This window comes from Aphis gossypii, chromosome 2 (genome assembly GCF_020184175.1).
Source record: "Aphis gossypii isolate Hap1 chromosome 2, ASM2018417v2, whole genome shotgun sequence".
NCBI classification, from domain to species: domain Eukaryota; kingdom Metazoa; phylum Arthropoda; class Insecta; order Hemiptera; family Aphididae; genus Aphis; species Aphis gossypii.
The window spans coordinates 25,295,621-25,310,976 of NC_065531.1; the positions used below are offsets into that span (position 1 = coordinate 25,295,621).

The 15,356-nt window shown below is 27.7% G+C and overlaps 1 long non-coding RNA gene across 1 annotated transcript in view; it reads left to right on the forward strand.

Annotated features, from left to right (window-relative positions):
• LOC114128683 (uncharacterized) overlaps positions 1-15,356 on the forward strand; it is a 101,837-nt gene that overhangs the window by 31,724 nt on the left and 54,757 nt on the right. The window contains exon 3 of the long non-coding RNA XR_007604431.1: positions 11,529-11,604. This is a non-coding gene — a long non-coding RNA (uncharacterized LOC114128683). The remainder of the gene's footprint in view (positions 1-11,528; positions 11,605-15,356) is intronic.

Genomic DNA, 15,356 nt, shown 5'->3' on the forward strand with positions numbered 1-15,356 from the left:
TTTGTTTAAATATCCTAACAACTATAACTAGGTTGCATAAACAATCACTAAACATTTAATGAATCAATGGTGTGCTAATGCTCTCAACACGATTTAGTGACTGATGATTAGTACATTAAATTTTCGTTATTTCCATTGTTTCAATTAATATAGGTAATAATTATATAAATTATCAACACATCGTTATAGTTGTATTATAACTTACAAACTCTCGAGGCTGTAGCAGTATGTGTATAATGTATATTGTAGCATCCCAAAGTTTACAATTAATAATTACACTATAAGATGATAGATTGATTAATTATACGTGTTAACATTATTTTTCTGATATTATAAAATTATCGCTGAGATGAGCAATTTACTTTCATGATGAAAAGATAATTTAAGTATTGAATATTAATAATTCCGATAGTTTCAGCTGTTGTATTAAATAATTTTGCACAAGTCGTTTTTTGAATATCTATAAATACATGGTTTTTGCGATAAACAGTATAAGTCTAAGGTTATATAATATGTTTAAACCGTTTAATTTGATTCACGTATGGTAGGTACCTATCTATGGGTTCACGGAGTTAATTTGAATTAAATATGATATAATTATTTTAACACATTGATGCAGGTCATATAGACTCATACATAATAATATCCATTCAATAAATTGTCTCTTGTTACAGACGACGCTTAAGATTTCGATCAGATAGAGAAACTAATATTAATATTAATATTATGATCTACTTTCTTGGGCGTTTATATTTTTTGGTATTGTTTAACCGTTTATTTTAATTTGTAATTTATGTATGAAAAATTTATAAGCTTATTTGAAAATCCCTAATGCCTCCATTATTGTAATTAAAATTTTTTTTAACAAATCTTGATCGTCGGCCGCAAGCATTTTCTTTTTTATTTATTGTTTGTCTATATAATATTTTTCTCAATTATCCACATCACGTTCGAAAATTCGTTTTTCGATTTTACTATACTACACACTTTGATTGTAATATAATAAATTGAGTAGTTTACTATTATATGTACAGGAATACGCATGCAATGTATCTCATAAGTCATAACTCATAATCGTATGTACTACATGTACGTATATAGATCAGACTCGCTAGAGAAATTTTCAGAGGGGCGTGATTTAGGATTTATAAATTATTTATTATGTCAACCGGTCGTAATAATGTAACAACAACGGGTTGCCGGCGATGACGAGATACCGCGGTGGTTGTAGTGCAGTCTCCTCTATTATAATACCGCATACTAGGTATACATAAAAGTATACGTGGTATTATATATTTTAAGCAAGCGCCAAAACTGGGCTGAACCGTTTTGTATATTATATATATATTATATTATACATAGTATAGTTGCGGTTGTTATAACGTTGAGCAATAAATTCTCAGTGTCGTAGGCGTCAATTTACGTTTTCTCTATCAATATGCTAAACAGTAATAAGTCAATTATGCAAATTAACGAGCTACCATGTAGAACGTGAAAAATAATGCCTAAGGCTTTGTATGTAATAAAATTAAAATCAAAAATACATACATGTATTATACATATATATACATATATATTTATATATTTTTTTTTATGTATCGGCGAGTTGATAGAAAATAACAACAAAACAGCACCAACGAAAACCGCGACGTAGAACACATATAACGATATAATAATAACAAAAGCTCTTACGAATAATATGATAAATAAATTATTAAAATATATTATAATACTAATTCTATATAAAGGAATATATTATTACATATATAGTATATTAAATTATAATAATATGCGTACTACGTCATATTATAGCGGGTGAAAATGGACCGAAGCGGTGACTTTAGATCATCGCAACTATATAAAATACGCTGTACTGCAGCCACCTACACGGACTGCTTTATTTAATCTGTAGCTAAATACGTTTGGTGTACGGCCAAACGACGGTGGCGGCAACCGTCCGATCGACTCGCCTCGGGTGCAGTCCACAGCATCCGTCCGGAATATTATAGGTATATACGCCCGCGCGCGTGCGTGTAAAGTTTTTCAGTTAATTAAAGACTCCGCGTACTTAGATTATATATATATGACGTGTATGTGTTTGTGTGTGTGTGTGTGCTGTGATGATGATAAAAGCGACTTGTTAGAACTCGACCACCGATAGTCGCAACCGCCTGTATATTATAATACACAATATCTCGTCTGCTGCCGGTCAGTATTCTTACTTTATATATTATATTAATAATATAGTATAGTATATGCGCACTTCTACATTATATAGCTGCCGATGTTGAGCTGCAGAGATTCCTCGGTGGCGGTTGCCCGCGTGTTCACACGCCCCCACTGACTTGGTCGACCGATTTTTTTTTTCACATATATCTTTGTTGGCCCACGTCCGTCAGCTCATTCCCGCCTCACCCGTCGCATATTATTTTGATTACATACTATTCCTTATTCTTATACACACACACACACACACACAAACATATATTATAATTATATACACTGAAATGAGTGCGCTATCGACGCGGATCACAAATTGGATTTTTATTTTTTTTAAACGCTCTTCGTGTATATTTATTTGGCCATCTAATTCATCCTGAAGCTCCTTCTGTTTTATTCTCATGTAATACTTAAAAATAATTATAATACAACTTACAGACGGCTTATGAATTTAACACCATATTATGTACTCATCGATGCCATTAAACAACGGACTTTAATATGTATTATATAATATGTCATACACAATAAGAGCTTCCTCTTAATGTTTAATATACACCTATTTAGCCAACCAATAAAATACAATGATTTTTTGATAATAATATAATACAATTATAATCCAGGTATTAACTATTAAGTAATAATACAATTATAATCTAGTTTTTAAAAATTAATTATATTTTAAAGAAATTATTATTAATTAAATTTGTTACTGACTGAAGAATAATTTTAAAATAAAAACTTAATTTTCTATGAAAAATATAATTATATAAGTATTATAGATAATAATAGTAAAAGAACATATCACTTTTAAACTAGAGTTGAAATACAAATGTAGTTTAAAAAATATAATTAAAAAATGTTTGATATTTCCTTAGAAAACAGTGTCTTAAAAAGTTAAAAATATGATACATCATACACGTTTGAAAATTTTTAATAAAACACAAAACAAGAAATCATAATATTTTTACAACTGAATAGTATTTTGAGGGGTGTGTATAAATTCCATCGGTTTTAAGGTAGTCGATTTGCAAAAATAATTTAAATATAAATTTTGGTGGTAGTAAATTATTATAAATTTCATTATTGGGTGTTTAAAAAAAAACAAATCCAAATTTGTATGCCGATATATTATATTATACATAATATAATATTCAAATATATATACATAAACTAGGGTGCCACCCTAGTATTTATAAGTGGTATACTTTTTTTTAAACTGCTACTCAAAATTTGTATTCTATATACCTTAAATATAAACCGTATACAACCTCAACCAATTTCAACAAGTTTAATACGTGCTGATTTGAACTTAAAGTTTTCATAAATAAACTGAATATTTTATTTTATTTTCATAAAATTTTAGTACATTGATTATTTCAAAATATTAGATATGTAAATTTAAATTAGACAACACTAGGTTGTCAGTTATATTTGTGGAATATTAATTTTTAAAACAGTAATTCTAGGAAACAATTTGTCAATGTTAAAAAATATTCGTTGATGTACGGTTATCTGTAATATTTATCTATATTTTTTGTTATCTAAAATAAAATTATTTTAAAATTTAAACAATTGAACATTTAATACTTGAAATCTATGATATATCATTTAGTATCAATTTATAATTTTATTGATGTAGGTTAGTTGGGTAATGAAAGTTAATAAACTTCTGTTACTACTCTGAAATAAATAATTTTTATTATTTTACAATTTTAAAATTTTATTACGCGAAAACATTTATTTATATATTATATACAATAAAAATAAATCAATTAACACTAAATGTACGTATAGTTGGGAAAATTTAATATTATGCTTTATATGCTTTTTCATAACAGAATGTTAACTTTAAAAACTTTAAATCAAAAAAATCAAACATTTAAGCAATAAAGAAGTAGACAAGTGGATATGATTCTGCTGTACCTACATTAGATGTCATTATGTCAAGTGGATCACTGTAATGGCCGATGGGTATGTTAAATTTGAATTAAATTATGTATTATTAAATACGAAAAACTATTTTAAGCAGAGATGATCTGGCAGCTTACATTATTAAATATATTTTATATTATTATGTTTTTTGTTAATATAAAAAAGCCATATTATAGATATTAAAGTCATTTATTTTATTGCTTATACTACAGTAGGTTGATTTAATTTTTACCAAAAACATTACATATTTGCATATATTATAATATATAATATTAGTAGTTTAATAACTCTACTAGTATATAAATATTGTACCAAATTATATTAAGTAGGTATTGTTAATAACTTTTAAATTTATAATTTATAATACTGTGAATACCGTAAAACAGTGTAAATTGGTTCAAACTATAAATAAATAATATCTTAAAATTTATCACATAAATTTGAAAATTTCATTGCGTAAATATAGTAAAATTTATAATATACAATATACCTACATGTATATGAATGTTTCTGAATTATTATAAATTATTTTATACCTATCGTTATTTATCGTTAAAATGCGTAATTTTGTTCAAATTTGATAAATAATATTTTAAACATTCTCAATAGGTTTTGATATTTTATTGTATTTAAAAAAAATAGCAGTACCTAGATACTTGAGATTTTTATCTCTTTTTGATCAATTATTTACAAACATAATGTAAAAATGTAAAAATTCATGAAAATTGAATTCAAGTTTCCTTATAAGTCGATCTTATATCTGTATAAAAATATTAAAAATATACGATTATTGTTCATATTCATTTTAAGTTAGAATTTATCGTAAAATAGACAAACTGTTTTGCAGTAAGAAACTTTTATAAACTTTTTATATCTAAGTAGTAAGTTGCATAAAGGCAACTGTTTTTTTATAAATATTTTAAGTTCAAATTATTTGGATAAAATCACTCATTTAAACGATAAATATTTACGATTTGTATGGACATGTTACCACCATCACTCCCATTTTGAGAAAAATTGTTAATGTTTAGACTATCTAAAATCGCATGACTTTAATCTTAGACGAACGTTCAATTAATTTGTCAAAAATCACTATCCGTTATTGTGAATAAGCCAATTAGCAATATATAAGCGCACTGTACGAAGTATGTGTCTAATTTGTACGCTATTTGAATTACTTTTATCATAATAATATAGTTTTACTATTAAAACATCTTTATATATAATTATATCATATAAAAGTTAATTCGTATATTATAATTTATTACCTAATTTATAATTGATGACGATATAATACAATTTCTATGCGCAAAAAATAGCATATATTCTAATTTCTAATACCGTTGTGCATAGAACTTCAATTGTTTAGATCTGAAGTATTATTATATTTTAGGGATCTCCAATTTGTTGACGATGTGCTATATAATAATAATAATAATAATTATTATTATTATTATGATATGCACGCGCCTCGGCTCGGCATACGATAACGTGTATATTATCGTATACAAATATAGCGTCCACCCACGCGACGGTCACGCTCTATGCATTCATAGATCAAAAGTTTTGGGTAGTGGTGGCGGCGGGAATATCACTCAACGTTTTGACTAACGACATTTGACCGGCGTCCAAGACGGTTATTCCACAATAATGCCTGGCGATAAATCGCCAAAGCGGCGGCGGCTCGCGCGAAAACTTATGCACGCAACCGGCGGAGGCGTGTTCATTACATAATACGTATATATTATAAACGTCGTCGCTAACTGCAGCTTGCATTTATTATAATAATATATACCTTTGGTGAAATACAGTTCAGAATTATTTGTCATTACTTGCGTCGCTCAAATGCACATACATATACAGTATACACACACACACACCCGTTCACAATGTGTTTTATTAAGTCTGAAAACTCTCAAAACGGCTATGAAACTTAAATAGTAATTAATAATAAGCGACAATCCTTTACCAAAATTAAACCGTGCAAAAATGTAGTAGAATAAGTAACTACCTTCCCATAATATAATGTACCATATTATACTTGTTGTCTGTTTTGTCCGGCAAATGAGTTTGACGAGAACAATTGACAACTCTTGTAATAGGTACTATCTTATAAAATACAATATTCCTGCATGTACATGGTTGTACATGTACACCAATATACATTATCAGTAAAACGTTCACCCAAATTTTCAATGCCCGACATTTAATAAACGTTCGATTTTTGAAATATTTTATCGTTTACTGTATCTTCTACAACACGGTAATAATAAACAATTATAATAATTTTGTATTAGTTTATCATTAAAGATGCGTTTTGAAATTAATTTCCTAAAAAACTTGAATTTTATTTTCAATATAATATGCATATGTATATCAGACCACGGTTGGCGCTTGTTGTTTAATATGTATTTACAAGTTTGTTGAAGTCTTTTTTATATGACACTATCCCGCATATTATTATATTATTATCGTGCACGGTTCTTGACAAATAAACTAAATATATTATATAATGTGTACAATATATTCGTATAATACTCTGAAAATATCCGAGAAAAAAAATGTACAAAAATATAAAATGTTGCGCTATATCGGTATATTTCGGTTTTAGTGTACCTCAGTTCATAGGTGAATCGTCATCGGTAAACCTCGCTTAGTGAACTAATTTCAACTGAAATGGGCAATCCGCCCGTAACGAATTGGATATAGTATTTTGTATATTTTGGAACGTAGTTTAAACGTATCTCCTGAAAATTATAAGAAATAATCTCTAAAACTTTTGTTAAAATCCGTCGAGTGGTTTTTGAGTCAATAAACTACAAAAGTATAAGGAAATTGGCTCTTGTTGTACATTTGAGTAATAAATTAAATATTATTTTATTTTATTTAATAATAATATCATAGACACTAGAAACGCATGGTAACAATTTAACTATAGTTATGACAATTTTTTTTTGTTTTTAAGGAATGGTGACCCTAACTATAACAAAAAAAAAAAACATATGATTTATTTTCGTTGCCCGAAAGAAAATTCATTCATATGTGAACCATCCTATAGCAACCTATAAATATCTTCCAATAGTTTCGTAGAATCTATTGGTATAATTTTTATTGAAATTAATTCAGTACATAATTTCTGAGATTAACACGTTCAAAAATACAAACTATTCATTATTCAAACCTTTATAATATTAGTATATTTTATATAAATTATAAATTATTCTGCCATATTGAGTAACTCTTCGTTAATTTATTATTACTTGGATAAGTTGTAACTTTTTAGGATAAGATTCACTGTTCTAGTATGTTTTAAGGTTTACAAGATCGACTTTAGTATAACTTTATTCTTGTATTGTTGGAAACCCACGTATTACGACTTGACTTTTAAATTCCATCTCATTATATTATTTTATTTTTTATTTCGTCTGAAATTCAAGAGAAGCAAATACAAATTATAAAAATGCTTTGATCCAGCTTGAAATATACTGTGTATTTGTATTATGGGTAATTTATTTAATTATAAATCATTTAATGATATTTATTCAAAATATGGAAATAAATCTAGCAAAATATTGTATAATTTACTATAAACTCCGATTATCAGTGTGAACATTTGGGAATATATTTAATATAATATTATTATTTAGCGCAGAAACGAGTTCTGTATGGTTTTAAAATATTTGAAATAGCCCTACGCATGTTTTATTTACATCATTAATTATTATTATTTATTTATTTTTCTTACGGAATTATAAAATATTGCAATGTTTAAAATGACCACTGTGTGTGTGAAGTGACTGTAAATGAATGAACAGACGAATGATCACAAAATTGTACAAGCGGACGCATAATTCCTATGGAGTTGATTGATTACTTATAACATTGTTGATTTTTACGATGAATATTTTCTATAAAAGTTACTAAATAACAAATTGACTTTTTTTATATAAACCTTTTATAAAACATAATATTTTTTTACTAAGTAATAAAAACGTTTTATTATTATTATCGAATAACCGGTTATTTGGAGCTCACTTTAATGAATGCTTCTAGATTTTTATGTTTTCTTCGTTTGATTTAATCAATTATTGTTTTATTTTTTTCTATTTTACTAACTGATATACGAAAATAAACTCAACACTTTCATAGTAACCTTAGTTTAAAGGGTTATATCTTATATAAACATAACTTGTGCGATCAAGACTGAAGGGGTTAAGTGACTGAATCGAATATTTGCAACCAAAAAGATGAGTTTTTATAGAAAAATCATATAACTAACGACATATCGATACTAATCTATAATACAACAATAATAATTCAACCATTAAATAATTACAAGTTCCTACGCCTTAAATAATAATTAATAATGTTTTCTCGACCAGATTTTTATTGATGCCACTACGCCACTAAATTAGTATATTATACATCCTATAATCTCCATAGGCATGTTTATATGTGTCTAGTAATTCTAGCTATGGCCAAACCTACGAATTTCATACATTCATAGTTTAATATCAATCACATTTTATATGTGATATTGCAATAAATAAATCCGTGTCATTCATAGTTAATAGTTACCATGGTGAATTTAAGATTATTTAATATTTTGCCTGCAGTTAGAGTCTGCAGAGTTAAGAGTTGGAGTTAGTGGGTCTGGTAATAGACCACTAGAAATTTGCCTCTCACATTGAACGTATTAAATTAATTTAAAACTAATTTTTAAATTATATTGTGCATGGGCAATTTTTATGTTTTAAAATAAATAACTACCTCTCTTCGAAAAATATATATTTATACTCTTAGTCGCAGATTTTCAAAATACCTACTTCTGAAAACATCTATGCTGCGTGAATATAATAATCAAAACATATTAAATAGGTATATAGCTATAATATAATAATATAAAATACTATAGCGCATACATAATTTAAAATGAAGATAATAATGTCATTATAATATATTATTATGTCACAAACTCAACCTCGGTGCGGGAGACTGCAGGGAGACTATAAAAATATCGTTAATAATTCGACCGTCACGGAAAACGTTATAACTTAATATATTATATTATAAAATAATATATGGTGTAAAGGCGATTTAATAAGACCGTCGTGTACGTAGTCTGGATGACGGTGGTCTTAATAAACGGCCGCTGTTGTATGCGCGATTCGGAGTGCCGTTCTATATATTTATTATGCTAGAATAAATGCAGTCGTACAACGTATAGTATATGAGTTGTATGTACATGATATATTTTTAACGTTTCGTGGACACGGCGTGGACTGCGTGACGCGTGTGCGGAAAAACAAAAAAACAAATAATAACCCGTTTAAAAAAGGTGCGTTCGTTCGCCTCCGCCGCCCGGACTATTATAGATAATGCAGCGTTCCTCGTCCAACGAAACATATTATTATTATTATCGTCGTCGTCGTCGTCACAGCACTATTATAATTATTATTATATTATGTGTATACGCGACGGCGATAATATAATTAATAACGTTTTACGGAGGTGGAGGCGACCGATTCGCGTCACCTGATGACACTCGCCATTTTGGACGCGGGCCACAGCGGTGGCGAACCCGCCATTATTCACTTGTTGATGCGCGCGAGACTTCGCACAAATACACTAGCATGTACAAGCCCATTTTAATAATAAAAAGAGTTCACTAAACCGTCACGGACAATAAACCGCCACTACCACTGTTTCCACGCTTCTTCCTCAGCATCATTCACGATTTTTCGATAAAAAAATTGAAAAAAAAAACATCGCGTGATTGTTTATATATACGTATTTTACCAACTAATAAAGGTTGTGATGCGAATTATAGTTTTCGCGTATCTGCAAAATTATGAATGATTATTAATGATTATTATAATATTACTTTGTATCAGATCTAAGAATATGTATAAGCACAGTGCGTATAATATAATTAAGGATTCCGTTGATTATAGAGAATTGTATTAATTTTTTAAACTTTACAAGATTATCATACTTTACTAAATATTTACACAATTCCAAACATTTGGCATTTAATTTATCATTTAGTGTCGCTATCGTGACTTTAATAAAGTACAAAATATAGTAAAATACATCTTTATAATTTAAATTCGCATACAGACGGGTTAGACGGATTTATTGTTTTCACCGTTTATACACGTATATACGTCGTGTTATATAAATAAATATATATATGCATGTATATATTCATTTGGCTTATAATTTATATTACGTTTCTATTCAAATAGCATATAAACATACGTAAAATATGTTGCGTGTGTGAAGTATAGACATAATATAATAATATATTAATAAATAGCTGAAAAAATATGCGCAAACATTTGAATGTTTGTATTTGCGTAAGTCTATACAAAGTGCATAATATGATTTGTTTTACTTTGTTTGGTTTCAAAGGGGAAACGCAAACCGTGCGTACACTATACAGCGTATATTATATGTATACCTACTGTTTATAGGACACGAGTATAGCATAACGTGTACATCGTATACGATATACGGACATACGCGTTTGTGCAGGCATTAGCATATGTCTATAGGGAAAGTATTTGATGCAAGCTTTACAGGCCGGATGTAATAAATACATCTCTCATAATAATTATATTTTAAAAAAGTTGAATGTATTTTAAATTTTTTGAGATTTTCACCCGCAGAATCACCTGGTGAAAAAATAACATACCTATTACTGTACTACCCGTACCCATCCAATTGATAAAATAAATATTATTCCGGTATTTTTCTAAGATCGCGCACATAGCTCATGTACATATATGTGGATTTTATAAGGGATGAATAGAGGGAAGTATTAACTGATCAGTAATTTTTTTAATTATTTATAATTAGTTAGTTGTGTATAATGTTCTTAGGACGCCACACATCCATCTTACAAAGTTACAAACGTACAACATAGCACATTTTTTCGTGTTCAACAGTTCCAATATTGTTTATGGTAATTTTTAATATAGAGTGTAATATTGATCTAATATTAAGCTTATAGAAGTATAAGGAATTATCTGTGTTTTCTGAGAGGTTTTTTAATTTTTAAGCTAGTTATTTTATAAATTTAATAATTTTTAAATTGTAATGTTTTATATATTTTTTATAATAAATGTATTAACTTTTACTCATAAAAATTAAAATACCGTAAATAGCTCACGAGAATTTAAATATTCCTGATCTTTAAATAATAGCTTAAATTGTTAATATTTGAGCTAACGACACAAAATAGGAACTGTTGAATGTACCTTTTTGGTATGTTATACCTACGATCTAGACAACTCGAATACATTAACTATTTAACTTATAATTTATTTATCGAATGAAAATTTGTAAACATTTTTGTCGTTTTTTTCTAGAATACACCATTAAACCTATACCTACACACTACGAATCATATAGAAAACCAAATACACGAAAAACTATTATGATCAAGTGAGTACCTATTCGTATATATATATTTAAGTTTAAGTTTGAGGGTCGCTTATACTAGAAGGTAACGTTGTAGATTGTCACCCCTCTGAAATTGACTTTATATGTTCTAACATCTAAGTGGATATAGTTAGGTAGCTATATAGTACAGGGATCTCCAAACTACGGCCCGCGGGCCGGATACGGCCCTCGAACAAATTTTAACCGGCCCGCGGCGCTCTAGGATAATAAATATACGAGATGATATATCTAACATTTAAAAATTAAAATTTGTATGTGTTAATGTGTTATAATATATGTGTATAAACTTTTGGCCCGCTAAGAGAGAATGATATTTTTTGTGGCCCTTGAATAAAAAAGTTTGGAGACCCCTGATATAGTACATAGTGATTTGTTTTATTATACATAAAATGAAGTGCGCTTCTATATTATGTGTTAAATGATTAAAAAAAAAACCTAAAAAACCCATTATTACTTATATATAGGCAAGTACACCTATATCCCGTATTGGTATCTTTAATATATATATTGAATACAGATTTTAGATATGACATAAAGATTTATTTTTCTAATTCTTTAGAATATTTTTTATATACTTAGCAAAAATCGTTACTACATTTATTTAATATCACTCGTACCTAACTAGGTTGTATGTAGTATGTATACGTATGTTGTGCGAATTAACGATTATTGTATAGGTACAATGGACATATGTATATATATTATATAATATATAAAAGAATACGCTTTACTAAATACTAATGACTAATTCTAAATTGGAAAACAAATATGATGTGATTTAAGCAAATATCATAATATTATTGTATCATATTATGATAACTAATATTCGTATAATGCGGGATAATACTGATCCCGTAGATAAGAGTTATAATAAATTGCATTGTATAATAAGATGTTAATTTGGTGGTGGAAGTTGGTGTAACGGCCCATCAACCCCTTCAAGTAAAATTAAAATTATTGTATTGTAAATATTTAGATTTTTATGTACTACTAAGTATTGAAAATTATCATGATACCTATTTTTTTTTTTTTTACTGAACAAATTAAATTATAAACAAATTATTTAATTTTATCAAAATTCAGCTTACATTTTAATACTTCTGATAGAATTTACTTGAAGTTAACAAGTTGTTTACATCGAAAAATTAATTTATTATAGTTAATTCTAAAAATAAGCAACGATTTAATTAGCTTAATTTTAATTTTTAACTCGTTAATTCCCAGCCTTAATATATTATTCTATATATATGTGCAGTAATACACCTACCAACTACTAAGTACTAGCACGTCATTATTATAACTATATCATTACTTATATACATATATATACACGACCACCTGGTTTTCAGCAGTATAATATTATGTACATTGTACACTCTAGCTTGTAGTCTTTTATTTATTAGATTTTCGTCAAGTTTTTATGGGTCTCCGTGGCGATATAGCGTATGTATAAAAAAAATACCATCCCATACATATTATATATGTGAACTACACGATTCGTATACGCCCCACGAAAACGACGATGACTACCTGTAGCCTATAATACATATCTATATATCTAACATGTACTTACGGAAAATCGTAAAACTAATCATAATTAACCTTAGGACCGTATTTTATGCGCGAGCGCCCGCGTTTACTCTCCTGCCATTCTGGTCTTAAGGATGAGCGATTAACCCCTGAGTGTCCGGTATAGTGAATACTTTAGTTCGTCGGTTGTCATCATCATGCGCACTCAAGACGTGTACCGTTACAACGCATTTGTTCTGTCTTAATCTCGTTACTGGGGTTATTATTATATTTCCATTTATAAAATGTATGTATTACCATTGTCCACAATGGTTTCGACCTAAAATTAACGAAGACCAACTACCCGCTCTATCCTTACATGTTTTTTTACGCACGTGTACATACATACATATATATATATATATATATATTTTTTTTTTTTGATAAATAAATAATTATAATTATTATTATTGTCCTTGGCGTCAATAATTATTCAATAAAGACATAACGACCAAATTTTAATAATTATATGTGACTGCGCAGTCATTTATTATAAATAATAAATTAATTTTCTTTAACGTGTACAATTTCTACAATAGCCTTTTGTCTGTCTACCTACTTTTTAATTAGATTTATATACAAATCATTTAGATTCTAGTACTTTTTTTTTTATCAAACAATTCCTATTTAAAATTGTCTCGGTAAAATTGTTTATGATTTATATGTTTTATCACGAGTTCTGATTATATTATTCGTGGTTTGAGAATAATTGCTGAGCTAAATAATACCATGTAATATTGTACTCGAACAGAAGACAGTCATTCATAAAATCGTCTCGAGTGTAAAAAATAAATAAAAAATGATTTAAATAAAAATAACATATCATTAAAAATGTTCATTTATAAATTTAGCACACTATAGTAACATATTAAAAGCGGTCAAGTTGTTAGTGAAAATAAGTGCGCATTGGATTTAGGAAAATAATAGTAAACCATAAGACTTATTATTCTATATTATATCTTTTACATATAAATACATGGTGTATTTAAAATAAACTTTTGCATATTGTTTTATTTATTACTAACAGTAAATAGATTTTGAATAGTAAAAATACTTTAATATAATAAATGTGATAATATTATAATACAATTTTGGAAATATATGGAAGTTATAGGAGATAAACTACATAATTACCAATTTAATCGTTATAGGTTTATTTTTAATCAACGGCACAATTATAATATTTATAAGTCATTCTAAGTACCTAACCCGATAACTATATTATAATATCTAAACACCTAGTGCCCATTCTCCGATAAAAAAAAATATACTCGAGTATAATAATTTACAAGTAACATTATTATATTTTATTATATTATTATTGTGGGTTTAAATGGTTTAATACACACATCTCGTCGTTATAACCTTCTTGACGTCGTTGGATCCGCCGACAGATGAAAATGTTCGTACATTTCAATTCTAATAACCGAGCAATAACAATAAAAACGTCCGCTGTAAAACAGCTACAATTTAATATTATTATATATTTATTTTTTTTTTTTACATTATTGTATAGTTGACTCGTGACGTCGCGCGTCGTTGTCTCAGCGCAAGCGCGTGACGTATCGCCCGTCTCGGGTACCGCCGCTGTTGATCATAATATCGTCTGGTCAGCGGTCCATACTTCATAGTACACACAGTTATATAGTATAGAAGTTATTGTTTTATTACATCGCCATCACCTGCTGCAACAGCAGCTGGATGCGACCTAGCTATAACGTCCATCAAACGCATCCCGCGCATACATTCTTATGATTGTTTATTTTTACTATTTATTATAAATTATAATAATATTGCAAAGTATTTATATGTAATTATTGTAAAAATCTAGTGAAATATACAGAGAATATGCACTTAAAAATTTTAAATTTGTCTCATATTAATATATTATGATAATATACACTATGTATTTGTACGTATTGCATTTTGTTTTAATCAAATATTAATGTAATTTAAGAACTGATAAAAAATATACATAAAAATTACAATTATAAGCTAAATTTAGTCAAATGTAATAAATCTAACTTTTTAAATTTTAAATAAAGTTGCATTAAATAAATACGTTACAGGTTTAGATTTTAACCATATGTATACATTTTTTATTATTCAAATTCATAATTTTTATTCATAAATATATTTTTATTTACTATAATATCAATAAAATA